General features: G+C 53.9%; 1 protein-coding gene across 10 annotated transcripts in view; it reads left to right on the forward strand.

Annotated features, from left to right (window-relative positions):
- The first annotated feature begins 14065 nt into the window (after window positions 1–14065).
- Window positions 14066–15647, forward strand: part of Src (SRC proto-oncogene, non-receptor tyrosine kinase) — a 50179-nt gene continuing 48597 nt past the window's right edge. For 6 of the 10 annotated variants that reach the window (XM_052722585.1, XM_052722587.1, XM_052722582.1 and 3 more), the window contains exon 1: window positions 14234–14501. The gene's annotated coding sequence lies outside the window, so the exon portion shown is untranslated. Of the gene's footprint in view, window positions 14088–14233; window positions 14502–14774; window positions 15015–15647 lie in introns of those variants that run through there. The other 4 variants (XM_052722590.1, XM_052722591.1, XM_052722586.1 and 1 more) reach the window with 3 other exon arrangements.

Consider the following 15647-nt stretch of genomic DNA (forward strand, 5'->3'; position numbering starts at 1 on the left):
TAACTCAGCCTAGGGGGAGATGAAAGGCTTCGGGGAAGTGGAGGGCTCGCATCCTGGCAGCGGTTACAGGAAGCGATGGCCACGTAGAATGAGGTCTTAGACAAGCCACTTTCCAGTTGTGCTGCCTAGTTTTTTGTCAGCTTGACACACCCTGAAGCTATCTGAGAGGAGGGGACTTCAACTGAGAAAATGCCTCCCTAAGATCGGCCGGTAGGCAAGCCTGTGGGCTATTTTCTTGACTGAAGATGGATGTGGGAGGGCCCCACCCACTGTAGGTGGTGTTACCCATGGATAGGTGGTCTTGGAGTGTATAAGAAAATTAGTGAGGGGCTGGATAGATGGCTCAGCAGCTAAGAACACTGATTACTCTTCCAGAGGCCCCAAGTTCAATTCCCAGAAGCTCACAACTGTCTGTAACTCCAAGATCTGACACCCTCACAGACGTCCATGCATGTACTGGACATATCTTTCCTGACCTGGTCTTCCAGGAGAGTACTCCTGGGAATCCCAGGCACTTTTTAACAGGTCCCCGCAGAAGCCGGTTAGATAGGAGAGCTCCCTGGATGCCGTCTGGCTTTCTCCCGTTATCCACAGCATCCTATTCTGAGCCCGTTTCAACAGCGGAAGAATGGGGCTCATAGCAGCACTTTTCCCTAAGGGCAAATACCCATGAAGCACCTGGCACCTGCTGTGGTATGTTCAGTATTAATTTTTTTTTGGCATCCCCATGGGCAGCTAGAAAGTTTGACCTTTAGAATTTGGTCCAAACCTGACTCTGATTCTTCCCTTTCAAGAAGAGGAAGTTCCTACCCAGCCCCCCCCCCACTCCCCCACCCCCGGCAATCAGCAGCTTCCTCCACTCACCCTGAAGCCTGGGGATCAGTTCAACGGGCCTCTCCGAACGCCCACACTCCTGATCCACCAGCAAGCGCCGGGGGTGGGGGTGGCAGGGTGGGGTGGGATGGGGTGGGGGTGAAGGGGTGGGGTGGAGGGGTGGGGTGTGGGGGGGTTCCCTCTGTAGGTGCTCTCGCCACCTCCTCTGCCACTGGTGAGCCGCTGTCACCCACTCCGGCGTGACTTCCCAGCATTCCTGCTGGCCTCCCTGCCTCCACTGCCTCTCCCAGCCCCTCCATCTGGCTGCCATTGGGATCTCTCAGAAACAGACCCTGGGACATGTGGCCACAGACTGCCTCTTCATTTACTGTCCCCAGGGAGTCCACACTTTGTCCCTTCCCACAGTCAAGGCCCTCCAGTCCTGCTAAGGGCTCCAGCTTCCTCTCCCACGGTTCTCCGTTTGCCCCCACCCAGGAGATCAGTTCAAACCCACCTGTGCATGGCCTCTGCCTGAAGGCCTCTCTTTCACACAGGCCCTTATTCTCATCCTTCAAGCCTCCCCAAACTGAGTCGGAAGATCCCTCCGACCTCCTGTCCTCAGAGCTCTCCACCTCTTCCCCACCTACCATCTCAAACACCAACCTGTGACCTCCCCAAGAAAGGAGAAAGCCTCGTGTTTGGCCAATGTGTCCCCACACTGAACACTGAACCTGCTCCCAAGGCCTTGGCCAGAGCCAGGAGTGCTTCATCCTTTCTGGCATGGAGCTTCCGGTGTCTGGCAGATCGAGGAGCAAGGCTAGTATAACACCTGAGTCTGGTCCTAGTCGGAGCTGCCCAGGTTAGCCCTCTCCTGCTTTCTCCTGAGGGCAAGATTCCTCCAGAAGGTTTGAGGAGCTGGTTGAGTCACATAGCCCTGCCCTAAGGCCCGGCAGGCACAGTTGCCTCAGCTTCAGGAATAGGAAGGCTAGGGTGAGCCAGCTCAAGGGCCAGGCAGCTAATTTAACTAGTGGATACTTAAATAATGCCTAATTGTTGGGGTTGTAATGGAAAGTCGAACACAGACCACACCCCCGCTCAAATCTGGGGGTGAAGAGGACCCTCCCTGCTGGGCACCCCTAACTCAGACAACTGGATGGAGAGTTCACAGTCAGGCCTGTGGTCCTGGTTTACTGTAGAATGATCTGGGCTTTGTCCAGCCTCCTCAGGAATTCCCTCCCTGAGGTTCCTCCCTGAACTGGCAGGGGCTGTGGAGAAGGTGAGGCGAGACACAGGGTGTGACCCAGGATGGAGTGGCTGGCTGAGTTCCCACTCTGGGAGCCAGAGCTGATACATAGCCTCAGGCCAGGGCTGAGCTTGCCTGGCACTGTTCCTGCCATCCAGGGGAATCTAGGGTCAGATTCTTGTTCCAACAAGTCAGATGTGGTCTGAGCAGTGCTGGGCTCCAACCTCTACCCTAGCGTTCCTGGCATGCTGGGACAACACATAGGTCACTATTCATTCCTCAAGAGATACAGATGTGGTTCATGAGGCTAAGATGCAGCCTTGGAGACCCAGAGAGAGCCCCAAAGTCATCAGGAGCTAACCAGGGAGTAGAGGCCAGCAGAGAGGAAGCAGGGGAAAACACAAAGGTGGAGAGCAGGTGAAGGCGGAAACCAGATTGACCAGGTCCCGTGTGACATCTTAAATGTGGGCCTGTGTTTGTGGCTGCACAGGGACCCACTGGAGGAAATGGATTTTGGAAGGGGATCTGGGGTGGTGGCTGGTTGAGTGTTCTGAAAGAGACCAGGGTGGTTGAAGTGGACGAAATCTTAAGCACGCCAAGCCCAAGTTTCAGAAATGATCGAGTAGTCATCCCTAGTTGGGCCAGCGTGAGGGGAAGGGATGGAGGCTGACTCCACAGCTGCCTCTCTCCCAGAGCGTCAGAGGGACAGTTCTCTGGAGGAAGGGTGAGGTGTAAGAAGTAAGATCTGGGGCCTGGAGAGATGGCCCAGCAATTAAGAACACTTGCTGCTCTTAAATAAAACCCAGATTCGGTTCCCAGAACATCCATGACTCCATAACTCACAAGCATCCATAACTCCAATCCCAGGGATTCAACATGATGCCCTCTTCTGATTGCCCCAGGCACCGGGCACACATGTGGTACACAGACATCCATACAGGCAAAACACTCATACACATCAAATAAATAATCTAAAGTTTTCTTCAAAATGAAATCTGATGGTTCATTTTCAAAGGTACCTTGGACCAGCTTAGATCAAGCTATAAATGAACAGAAAACACCAGACCCTGCTAATGCCTGCTTGTCTGGCTGTCCACTCCACTCAAATCCTAGGACGCTCTCCCATGCCTCGCCCCAAACTAGAAGTTTAGAGTAAAAGAAAGTAACTAGGAGTCGAACTTGCCTGCAAGGTCATGCATCTGATAAGATTTAAAATAAACTGGATGTAAGGCAGAGAGAACCCACGCACAGATTCTATTGCGAAAAATGAAAAAAAAAGTAAATAAATAAAACAACCATAAGCAATGAAGGGCGAGACAGGACCCCAGGACTCTAGATGGCGTGTCCCTGCTCTCTCACTAGGAGAAAAGGGAAGGGTCACGTGTCAGGGTTTCTAAACCGTTCTCTGCACTCAGTGGGCAGGCAACCTGCCTGCGGTTCCAAGCTGACACCCCAACCCTGTAGAGTAAGCTGCCTCCTTTCTCTTCTGAGTCTCCAGGGCTCTTATTATGAAGTGAGGACCACAGACTCTAGGGGGCTAATTCTTCTGGAAGTCTTACCGCTCTTCTGCTTCGTCCTCCTCCCGGTTCCGGTTCCCTTCACGATTACTCTCCCCTTCTGGGACCACTTAAAAAAAGTCTCTGCTCTACCTCAAGAGAAGTCGGACTAAGATCCAGCGAATCCACCGTGCACGGCTTCCCCAGACCAACATTAACAATGTTCTTGCCCCAACCCGAGGCCAAGGCCAAGGATTCCACTACTCAGGACCGGGTCCTTCCGGGGAGTTTGTGGACAATGCTAGGGTGTCCAGGGACGCAGGGAAGGGGCGGAGCCAGGTCCTAAAACATCACAGAAGAAAACTGAGTGCTCGCCAAGGATTTCCTTTCCTCAGCAGGTGGAACCAGACCTAGAGCAAAATGAACAACAGAAATAGATTTCCCTCCGAGGTGTACCTGGAGGAACCCACTTAAGGGAAGGGGCGGAAAGGCCAAGTTTGCCATATCAACCTGGAGGACTCTGGAGGTCTTTGGCCTCTAGGAACTTGGTGCTTTGGAGCTGTGAGCAGGTCGTGTTCTTGGACATACTGATTGACCAATTGGGTCCAGATAATCTGTTTTTATTTTTATTTTTTTTAGACAGGGTCTCACTATGTAGACCAGGCTGGCCTGGAACTCACAGAGATCTGCCTGCCTCTGCCTAGTGAGTGCTGGGATTAAAGGTGTGTGCGGCCTTCTTCTCCTTCTCCTTCCTTCTCTTGTATAACTATACTTCTTCCTCCTTCTTGTTATTGTTATTCTTTGCAATTCTGGGACTGCATTTAGGGCCCTGCTCATACTAGACAAGTGTTCTACCACTGAGCCACATCCTTGGGCCCCTAGCTGAAGCTTAACAAATAACATTATTTTCTATGGCACAAGAATTATATCAGTTCACTGTAGAAAACTTAAAAAGCAAACAAACAAACAAAAATCAAAAAGAGCTTCACTTCTTCAAACAACTGTGACCTGTCTTCTAGTCAGGTGTTGGGGTGTTGGGGGCACAGCCTGTAACCCGAGAACATAGAGGTAGAGTTGAGAGGATCAGCAGTTTAAGGCCATCCTTGGCTACATAATGGCTTTGAGGCCAGCCTGGGACACATGAAACCTGTCTCAAAAAACTGAATTCCACACAGAGAGAAGCAGCGAAAGACATTGTTAAACTCATTTCAGATGCCTGCCCTGCTTTCCGACAGCAACTGAGAATATTGTATTTACCCCTTCTATTTTCTCCACGTCCACATTTTGAAAAATACATAAACGGGCTTATGTCATCAATACTACAACATTTAAATCCAGGTGTGATAGATTATGTCTGTTATCCCAGGACTTGAAGGCATGGGAGATTGCCATGAGTCCTAGGCTAGCCTGAGATACATGAGACCCTGACTCAAACAACCACCAACACTACAAAGGCCAGCAAGATGGCTCAGTGGGTAAATGTGCCTGCCACAGCTTGGCAACCTTTGACAGTACAAGATAACCGACTCCTATAAGGTATTTCCTGGTTTGTTGTTGGTGGTTTTGTTTGTTTGTTTGTTTGTTTTGTTTTTTTGAGGCAGGATCTCTCCAGGTAGCCCTGGCTGCCCTGGGGCTCCATATGTGGATCAGGCTGGGCTCAGACTAATAGAGATCTGCCTGCCTCTGCTTCCAGAGTGCTGGGATTAAAGGTGTGCATCATCATGTTCACACACACATGGACACACTCATATACTCACAGAAAGTAAACAAAAATAAAATGTATAATAATAATAATAAATAAAATACCACTAATTATCCTTGGCAAGCAAATGAGAGAAGCCAGGGCCAGGCAGAGTCAAACCCAGTCCGTGAAGCTGCTTTTTAACCATCCTGTTCAGTCACCTGCTGGTCCCCACTTTGTGGAACCCACGTCAGAGCCATGTGTGCACTTCACTGGTTCTACATGGAGGAACTTTGTTGGGATGGGGTTAAACTGGGGTGAGCTAGAGTGGGGTAGAAAGGTCTTCCTTACCTCATCCACCAGTCACTTCCAGGATCCCGGGACAGGGTACCTCCACCCTGAGCTGTGGAGTCAATACTTGCCAGAGAGGAAAAGGAACTTGTTAAGGCCATCCTGTACATAGACTGCAGAAATCTGAGGTCCCCACATACTGGATGTAAGGATTAGAGTGTGTGATGGTTTGAAGAGGAATGGCCCCCATAGACTCATGTGTTTGAATGTTTGGCCCATTGGCACTATTATGGGGTATGGCCTCGTTGGAGGAAGTGTGTCACTGTGAAGGCGGGCTTTGAGGTCTTATATATGCTCAAGCCACACCCAGTGTGGTAGTCTCTCCTGTTGCCTTCGGATCAAGATGTAGAACTCTCAGTTCCTTCTCCAGAACCGTGCCTGTATTAGCCAGGGTTTCTATTGCTGCAACCGAACACCAGGACCAAAAGCAACTTGGGGAGGAAAGGGTTTATTTGGCTTTCACTTAAGAATTGCTGATCCCGCCGGGCGGTGGTGGCGCACGCCTTTAATCCCAGCACTCGGGAGGCAGAGCCAGGCGGATCTCTGTGAGTTCGAGGCCAGCCTGGTCTACAGAGCGAGATCCAGGAAAGGCGCAAAGCTACACAGAGAAACCCTGTCTCGAAAAACCAAAAAAAAAAAAAAAAAAATTGCTGATCCCCAAAAAAAAAAAAAGTATTGCTGATCATCACTAAAGGAAGTCAGGACAGGAACTCAAACAGGACAGGATCTCAGAGACAGGAGCTGATGCAGAGGCCGTGGAGAGGTTGCTTTCCATGGATTCCTCACCCCACCTTCTTATAGAACCCAGGACCACCAACCCAGGGATGGTATCACCCACCATGGTCTGGGCCCTCCCCAATGATCACTAAATGAAAAAATGCCTCACAGCTGGATCTCAGGGAGGCATTTCCTCAACCGAGGCTCCTTCCTCTGATGACTCTTGTCATCAAGTTGATGCACAGAACCAGCCAGTGCACCTACTCTAACTCACTCTTCCAAGTTTCAAGGAGCAGAGACCAAATCAGTTTGGTCGACTGCTAGTTCTGTAACGGGCCTGACTGGCAAGAGGAGAGAGGGTGGGCATGGAGGAACCTCTGTGGAAGACTTCCAGGAGGGGCCCAAGGTCACCTTGGGCCAGCAGAGGCAAGGTGGGAGGGACCTACAACACATACTTGTTTTTGAGACAGGCTCTCACTAAGTAGCTCTGGCTGGCCTTGAACTACAGATACCCACCTGTCTCTGCCTCCTGAACACCGAGGTTAAAGGTGTGTGCCACTACAGTCAGCAGCCAGCAGACTTTTAAGGGAGGAAGGATGAGCGTGTAGGAGGTTGAGGATGAGACCGTAGGAAACTCCACCAGCAGTGAGCCTGGAGTAGCTGGAGAACAGCTGGAAGGCTCCAGCCCCAGCCTCTGGGCTGCCAACCCCGGCATACCTGGTAACTCCTGAGCTAGAGTAGAGGAAGTGGCACTACCACCCTGCTGGTAAGTGAGAGTCAGGGCTCTGCTTCCCTCCCTTCCTGACGTGCCCTGAGTTTCTTCAGCACTAGTACCTGCCTCCAACCCCAGCCCAGCCTCTGCTGTCTCGTGCATTGACTTAGGCGGTGGTAAACTCGAGATCCCAGGAGGGCTGAGAAGGAATCCCAAAGACCACTGCTAGAGAATCCCAGGGACATTGGCTTGCTGTGTCTCCTTGTTTGGAGACCATGTTGTGGTTGGGTCTGGGCTGCGGCTCTCAGGTCTTGATGGGACAAATTCCTTTCCATTCTTCAAGTCTTTACCCAAATGTCACTTGTTTGGGAAGCTCTAGGAATCCTTGTCACAGTCAGGTCCTCCTCTGAGCTCCTGCAGCTCTCAGAACACACTGGAAGAGGCCCTGACCACTGAGCACTCAGTGTGAGTGAGGCTTTCAGTGTCACACAGTAGGGCTTCTCACAGCATTGTCCAGAGTGGTGCCAACATCTCCTTCTGTCCTGGGCCTTTTGGAAGTCACATGGTGTGCAGATGGCCAGGCCAGGCCTCCAAAACACTGAATCTTCTGCTCAGTGTTTTCTCTTTCTTGCTGGGAAATACCCCAAATGGCAGGCTGGTATCCTTGGAGACCTGGTTCAGGACCCCGCTCCTCCCCTTCATCATTATGAGTTTCCAGGTTGGTCTCTTGTATACAGTAGGCAGTTAATAAGTTCTTATGACACTGATTCTAAGTTCTAGTCTAGATGCTATTATGATCTTGGGCGAGTCACTGTTTCTGCTCGCCCTCAATGTCCCCAGCTTTAGGAGGCACGTTCAGAGACAGCTTTTGCTGGCTGGTTTTATGTCAGCGTGCCACAAGTTAGAGTCATTTTGGAAGAGGGAACCTCAATTGGAAAAATGCTCCCACCAGAGCATGACAAACCTGGGGTGCATTTTCGTCATTAGAGATTGAGGTCGGAGGCCCGGTCCATTGTGGGCGTGCTCCTGCCTCCAGGTTCCCACCCTGCTGGAGTTCCTGCCCTGATTTCCCTCACTGATGGACTGGACTGTGCTGTGAAATCTGTCTCCTCTCAAGGTCCTTAAATCTGGGAGTGAGAACACGGGACATGCCATTCCTGTCACCATGCCAGGAGCACAAGTTATCAGGGTGACTAGGCATCGGTGACACTGACGTGGTCACCTGACAAAAGGAAGCATTGGTCAGGTGTGTCCACTGTCCAGTTAGTCGTCCACCCTGTTCCTTTGCTGGCTGCTTCCTCTGGGACACGCACGGAGCAGGAGCTGGCGCCTCCCCCTCATGGGGGGAATAGCAGCATTTTTCTTCTGAGCACTCAAACACTGCTGCATTCCATCTCCAGGGGAAAGTAGAGAGACTTTCCAGAGGTGCAGACACAGGCCTGAGGGAGGGCTGCCCCGTGCAGGGCTTGTCCTTCAGGTGTGAAAGAGGGGAGCCCAGAGGCTCCCAGCAGGAGCCTTCTGCGGTATCTGAGCCCAAATGAGGGAGGCTGACTTCTGCTCTCCCTCACCACGCCACCAACCACCATGTCACCGTCGTGTTTCCGCTCGGATCCTCTTCACTCATCCATTCCAGGGACAGACAGTATCTCCTCTCTCCAGTGAGGAACAAAGGACTGTTCTGAGGCTACACATAGGCAGTATCAGTGAGTGCACTGTCTTTGTAATTATCCCCCACCCCCACCTGGAATCCCCCTACCCCCACTCCTCCACCATCCCCACTCCCTCCACCCCTCCCCAGTGCCCTTTCCCTCAGCAGGCTTCTAAGCTGCTCACACTTGAAGAGAATCTCTGCTTTTGCTGCAGACTTCCGGCTTGCCCTCTGCCCTCCTGTCAGGCCTGGGGAGGGTGCAGGGTGGGGATCAGGGGCAGGATATCAAGGGCCTGACTTCTTTCATGTTTCTTCCCAGACATTTTAGAGGAAGGAGGCCTGGGCTGGAGGTCTCCACCCCTCTGCTCTGGGTGACCTTGGGAAGCTGTCTGGCCCTCTCTGGGCTAATCCTAGGGCCTGAAGGGAGTGATTCCATAAGCCATTGAGTTTATTGGCACTTGACTTTCCTGAGGGCCTGGTGGGACTGGACATCTCCCTAGTTTCCCACAAGCAAATTTCATTTTTTTCCCCCTCCAGTGCTGGGGACCCTCATGCCCGCTAAACAAGCATGCTACCACTGAGCTGTATCCCCAGCCATTCTCTACTTTCAATTCTTTTTTTTTTTTTGGTTTTTCAAGACAGGGTTTCTCTGTGTAGCTTTGCGCCTGTCCTGGAACTCGCTTTGTAGACCAGGCTGGCCTCGAACTCACAGAGATCCGCCTGCCTCTGCCTCCCGAATGCTGGGATTAAGGGCGTGCGCCACCAACGCCCAGCTCTACTTTTAATTCTGAGACAGGATCTCACTAATTTGCCCAGGCTGGTGTTATCTTCGTAGCCCAGGCAGGGACTGAATTGTGAGTCTTGGGCCTCAGTTTCCCTGGGTACCAGGCTGACAGATGAGACTCCCGTCTGCTCTTGATATCACGTTTGTTCTCCTCTCTTCCCTGGTCAGTGGGTAGGTGGAGGAGGGCCCTGCTGGCGGCTGGTCACGCTTCCGGCCGGGTAGCCAGCCTCTGAAGTGCCATCCCACTCACGGCTCTGCCTGTTTTCTGGCTCACAGGAGGCTGTGTTAGGTTTTAGTTGTCCAAGACACTTGGCCTCATTTCCTCCAACACAGGTCTGTGGTCCCGCTCACGGGTGCGCGAGTGTTCACACACAAGTGTAGAAGCTCAGGCATCCGCCTCACCTGTGTTCTGGCCCCCTGGGCCTGCATTCAGCATAAGGTCCCCACTGCCCCCTCCCTGCCTTCCTCTGCCCCTCCTACATTCTCTACTTCTCTGCTCACCACCCTCTCTGGGGTCCCACTTCTGGTGGGAGGAAAGCAAAGCTAAGAGTCCCTTACACTTGCTGGTCTTGGCTTCTCCCTGGGTCACAGGAGAGGCCCCAGGAGCCTCAGCCCATGCTCTCCGGCTCCCCTTAGCCATACCCTTGCCACACCCAGCACACCCCTGCTCTGTGTTCCGCTGGTACTTTCATCAAGTTCCAGCTGTGAGAGTGTGTGTCGCCTCAGTCCTCCACACAGCCCCTCTGCCCACATATTTGCCTTACCTTACCTGGTCACCAACTCTCCAGCTCTTCAGATTCCACACATGCTGGGTTAGCCCCACCTCGCCCCTTAGTCCTCTGTGCTTGCCCGGCCTCTTACTTTGGGCTCTTGCAACTCACACAGCAGGTCTGGCTTACTCACCTCTGTATCACCAGCCCCAGGCCCAGACCCTGGTATCTACTAGAGGCTCTCAGTAAGTACCAGCAGAAGAGAGGGAGGACTGGGGGTCTGGGGGAGGGGCACTCCAGCAGAGATCAGACCATGCAAAGGCCCAGGGTCAGAATGAGGCACAGCAGAAAGCAGGCTTGACATAAAGGCCAGGAACCTGAGTAGCTGGCAGAGGCCAATCAGAAGACAGCTCTGTGTAAACTGTAAAGTCCTGGACCCAGCAGGAAAGGCCAGCCTCATCTAACAGCCTCAGGCTGGAGCCTGGAGCCTAGCTCCTGTCCACCCCTCTACCCTCTCCTGTAGTTTCCAGGCTGGTGGCTTTAAGTAGAGGACTCACAGAAGGTCATGCAGGGGATGGTGGGACTGGGTTGGAATTCCCCCGGAAAACTGTGATGGGTCTGATTTCCCAGTCATTGCTCAGAGGGTGGTCTGGGCTCTGCAGATCAGCTACCACAGACTAGGGCCACCAGGGCTCCTAGTGAGGATGGGAATTGTCCCTGATCCCACGACATGGGACAGCCTTGACCCATGGGTCCACTACCATGTGTGAAGGGCCAGGCCTCTACAGGCTCCATCCTGTGTTCCATCTTTAGGCTTTTACCTCTATAGGGGAAGAAAGGGTCTGAGACACAGCACCGTGTGCAAACATTGCTTTAAAAACCAATGTGTAGTGTCACATGCCTTTAATCCCAGCACTCGGGAGGCAGAGACATTCAGATCTCTGTGAGTTCGAGGCCAGCCTGGTCTACAGTGTGAGTTCCAGGACAGGCTCCACAGCTACACAGAGAAACCCTGTCTCAAAAAACCAAAAAAAAAAACCAAAAAACAAAAAACACCAAACAAACAAACAAAAAAAAAACCTAACAACTCCCCCCCAAAAAAACCCAAAACCAATGTATATATATAGTGTGTGTACACGTGTGTGCATGTGGAAGTGCACGCACAAGTGTGTGTGTGTATGTGTGTGTGTGAGTGTACTTGTGTGTGCGTTTGTGGAGGCCAGAAAAGGATGTCCAATGTCTTCCTCTATTGCTCTTTCCCTTTTTTTTTTTTTTTCTCCCTTGAGGCAGGGGCTGTCACTGAATTTGAATGCTGCTTTTTTGGAAGCACTTATCTCCACCCTCCACCGATGAGGTTTTCTGCACGTGCAGCCATGCACGGCCGGAGATTCAGACTCAGATCCTCATGTCTGTACATTGTACAGCAAGTGCTCTGACCCACTGACTCACTCTCCACTTCTGGCTGTGCAGTGCTTTTGACAACATCACACAAGTAGAGTCTGCCAAAGCTAGGCAAGATGGCTTCCGCATGGGCCTCTGTTCCTGGGAGGCCGAGACAGGACTGTTGGAAGTTTGAGTTAGGCCAGTGTGGGCTACAGAGAGAGACTTCTCTGGGGATGGGGGGACAACCTACCGTGTCTTAGTGATGGGTGCTGGGGGTCCGCTCCTGTCGACATTCTAAGCCTGGCCCTGGATGTTTCATAATAATGATGGGCAGACTCCAAGTTGTAAGTTGCTGTTTTACTAACACAAAGCAAAGTAATGTACACAGTCATTTATCTGCCAGGCCAGACCACCAACCCTCCCACCATATTCTGCAAAGTGGTGGGACGCTCATTCCCTTTTGACTGATGAGTAAACTAAGGCCCACAGAAGAAGGGTCACAGTCAGTGACAGAAAGTGTTGGAACTTGTTCTCAGAGAGTCTGTGGAGACCATGCCAGTGTGTTTTCCACAGCCAACTGACCAGTGACCACTAGATGCTGGACACAGGCCAGGCCATGGTTCCTGCCCTCAGGGTGGGAACAGACACACCCAGAATGGACTTGGATGGTGTCTCTATCGGGGGCGTGTCTAGAAACAAGTCCTGGAGGACATGGCCCTTACCCAGGATCTTGAAGGTCTGGGAGGGTGGGGAGACTGGTGATAGGGGTGGGCATTCCTGGTGGGGGTTATAGTCTGAGCAAAAAGCCCAGAGGGGGTGGTTAAAAATAAAGAGCACTCTGAAAGCTCAATAATGAAACCATTGTGATGGCCATTTCCTCAGAGAACCTCGCCTGTCACTCTGCCCTCAAAGCGAGGTAGCTCCAGGTATGTGTGAGGCTGCATCACACCAGTCAACACCAGTCTTCTGTGTAAGGCTGTGAGCACTTAACCGTTCAAACCTCCCTCACCTCTCTGTACCCTCGTGCCAGCCTTCTCAGGATGTATTCTCCTTACCCATTTTGCAGGGTTTTGGCATGCTGAGCTCGGAAAGATAGCATGCTCTAGGTCATTCATTTATTTGCAAAGTGGCAGAGTTGAGGCTTCAACCCAAGCCTGTGGGTCCAAAGTTTGTGCTTTGAAGCTTGTCTCAGTTCTAGAAACGCCCAGACCTTTCTGTTGAACTTCTGGCAATGGATTTAGTGATATGCTGGCAAATATTTAACAGCCAACTCTCTGGAAGAAAAAGCTACGGCATGGTTTGTCAAATTTCTCCATTTCCAAGTAGAACGCACTTCCTCTGCGGCCGATGCCAGGTGACCAGTCTGACATCACCGAATATGGCACTGGGAAGGACAACGGTCATAAGTTCTTGCAAGCCGCTGAGAACCAGCTCCAGGACCTCATAGGGAGAGTATCCACCCTTCCCCCAGCCCAGTGTGGCCAGTAAAGGCCATTAGACAGCTCTTTAGCTGGCGGGGAAGAGGGCGGAGAAACCTGCTCCTCCAGCCAGGGCCTGCCGAATGGAGTCCTGGGAAACTGCCGTTAATCTTTAAGCAAGTCTTGCAAACAGGAGTGGCTAGTTTGCCTGCTGTTCATGAGGAACCCTGATCAGCCCCATCCCCTCTTCGGCCTCAGTGGGCTACCCTGGCCACACTCAGCAGTCCGGCCTCCAGTTCTTCAGCTCCTCCACTCCTACTTCAGAGGGGGCTGGAACAGGAACCTGATGGGCTGAGCAAGCCCTGAGGCACCTACCTGGCCTAGATGTGAACTCAGATCAGCCTGACTCAAAGCTTTGCTCCTTCCTGGTCTCCTGGAAGAGAGATTGTATCCTGAGGCTGGAGCCTCTTACATTCTAGGAGGATAGGGAACCTGCCCTTCAGGAGGGATCTCTAATCAGGAGAAGCTCAGGCCTGGTGCCACATTAACTGGGTTGGATCTCAGTTGCCCATCTGTGAGATGGGAGCAATTTCAAGAAAGGACGATGGAGGCAGATGGTGATTGACAGCTGGTCAGACCCATCTTTGTAGAGGGGAAAGGAGGAGTCAAAGGTGGACCCCTGCCTGTCCCTAAGGGGCAGCCCTAGAACCTGGACAGGGACTGATTGTGTGTGGAGTGGTCTTCGAGACCAACCTGAAGCCACATCCTGCCCCCCTCGTCCCATTTTCCTTCTCCACTTCCTGTCCAGCTGGTCCAGCTGTCCTCAGTGGCTGGCTACCTGCACACTGCCCAGTAGATGTACATGGTCTCTGTATGCATTGAAAATGAATTTTGGTTTGGCCTGACGCAGTCCCTTCCCTCCGTAGGCAGAGGCTGGAGGCTCCCACAAGTTCAAGGCCAGCCTGGGCCACACGGCGAGCCACTATTTCGCCTCTTGATACATTTTTAATAATGCTGCCTCTCCTCCTCACTCTGCCCTTCTGAACCCAGTCTCCGTTTAAAGGCACTCAGGGCAAGGCTGGTGCAACCAGTGCCTCAGTTTCCGTGTCTGGAAGACAGTGCTTGCCATCGGTGCGTAGCTCAGGTAGCTAGGGTGCAACCCTAACGTGGTCCCGGGCGGCCGAGCCAGGCGCGTGGCGTGGAGGGCGCCCCCGCGGGCGGAGCTGCGGGGAGGGGGCTGGGTGCGGGAGGCGCGGGCCCGGCTCGCGCAGCAGGTCCCCCGGGTCGCCGGCGGGGCCCGGGTCCGCGCTTCCTTCTTTCTCCGGCTCGCCGCGACCGCGGCCCCTCCTCCCGCGCGCTCCCTCCCCCTCGCCGCCGCCGCCGCCGCCGCCGCTGCCTCCTCCTCCTCCCTTTCTCTAGGTCTGTCTCTCCCGGCCCGGAATCCACCCGGCCGCCCCGCCGGAGCGGCCAGGCCGCCGCCCGCCAGCGCCGCGCGCCCCGTTGGGGTCCGCCCGGGCGCGTTCGGAGCCCGCGGCCGCCGCGCAGGTGAGCGCCCCCGCCCCGCCGGCCCCGCGCCCCGCTGCGGGCTCCCGCCCTGCCCACTCCCCGCCGCGGCCCGCGACCTGCCCGGCGCGGCCTTTTGTTGGGATGCGCGGGGAAGGCCGGGCGGGGCGCGGGGGGCACCGGCGCGTGGGGACCCTCGGCCGCGGACTCCCCGGCCCGGTTAGGCCACATCTGAAAACCCGGCCGATCGGCGCCGCCCGCGATCGCGGCTGCGGGGCCCTGCGCCCCCGGCCCGGAGTGGGTGGTGGGGGTGGGGTGGACCCTGAAGGACTGGGTGCCCTGCCGGCCACACGACCTCCTTGGGTCTCGGGGCCTCGGTTAGGGCCTGGTGCTCCTGGCCTGGAAGAGACTGGGCCACTCTGTCCTCGGCCACCCCCAGCCCCCCAGCCTCGCCCCAGCTCAGGCCCAGCGACCGGCCGGCTCAGAAGTTGGCAAAAGTTTTGGGGTTTCACTACCACCGCTAGGTCCGCTTGCCCACCCGGGCAGGTACTGGAGGTGAGTTTGTGTCCCCTACTAGGACCGACCACCACTTGTCATGCTGTGTGTCTTGGGGACAACTGCCTTCGCTTTCTGAGCCAAGGTCCTCCTCAGTGATGGGTGGGCCTGGCCAGGACTGCTGAGCTGGTTGAAGGGTGGCGTGAACAGAGGGGGCTCACCCCTGGGTAACCTTTAAACCTCTGGGGTATTCAGAGGGAGAAAAGTGGGCAGAGGCATGTGAGGCTTATGAGGCCCTGAACAAGATCTTTCCAGCCTCACAAACTGCCCAATAAAGGCAATGGTGACGGGTTCACCTGGGTGGAAGTCAGATTCAGTTTCCAAGGTGGGCATGGGGGCGGGGTGCGCGCGGGGGTGGGGGGTGGGGGCTCTTTCCAGATTTGTGAGTCCAGGCATCTAAGTCTCTTGTTTTTCTGCGTGATTTGAGCTGGGGGCAGCCCCTTGGACCCTTCACGCCAGGGACAGGGTCCTCAGGTGACTATTCCCCGCGCTTCTGCAGCTGAGGAGTTGGCATACATGGAGACGGGGAACTCAATAAATGAGTCCCATCCTGGAGCCTGCTCAAGATGCCTGGGGTGCTTGTGGTACAGCCGCCTGCAGAAGAGGGTAGCTCTGTGCCTCAAAGGGTGCCCT

Source organism: Peromyscus californicus, unplaced genomic scaffold (genome assembly GCF_007827085.1).
Source record: "Peromyscus californicus insignis strain IS unplaced genomic scaffold, ASM782708v3 Scaffold_7__1_contigs__length_154581171, whole genome shotgun sequence".
NCBI lineage: Eukaryota > Metazoa > Chordata > Mammalia > Rodentia > Cricetidae > Peromyscus > Peromyscus californicus.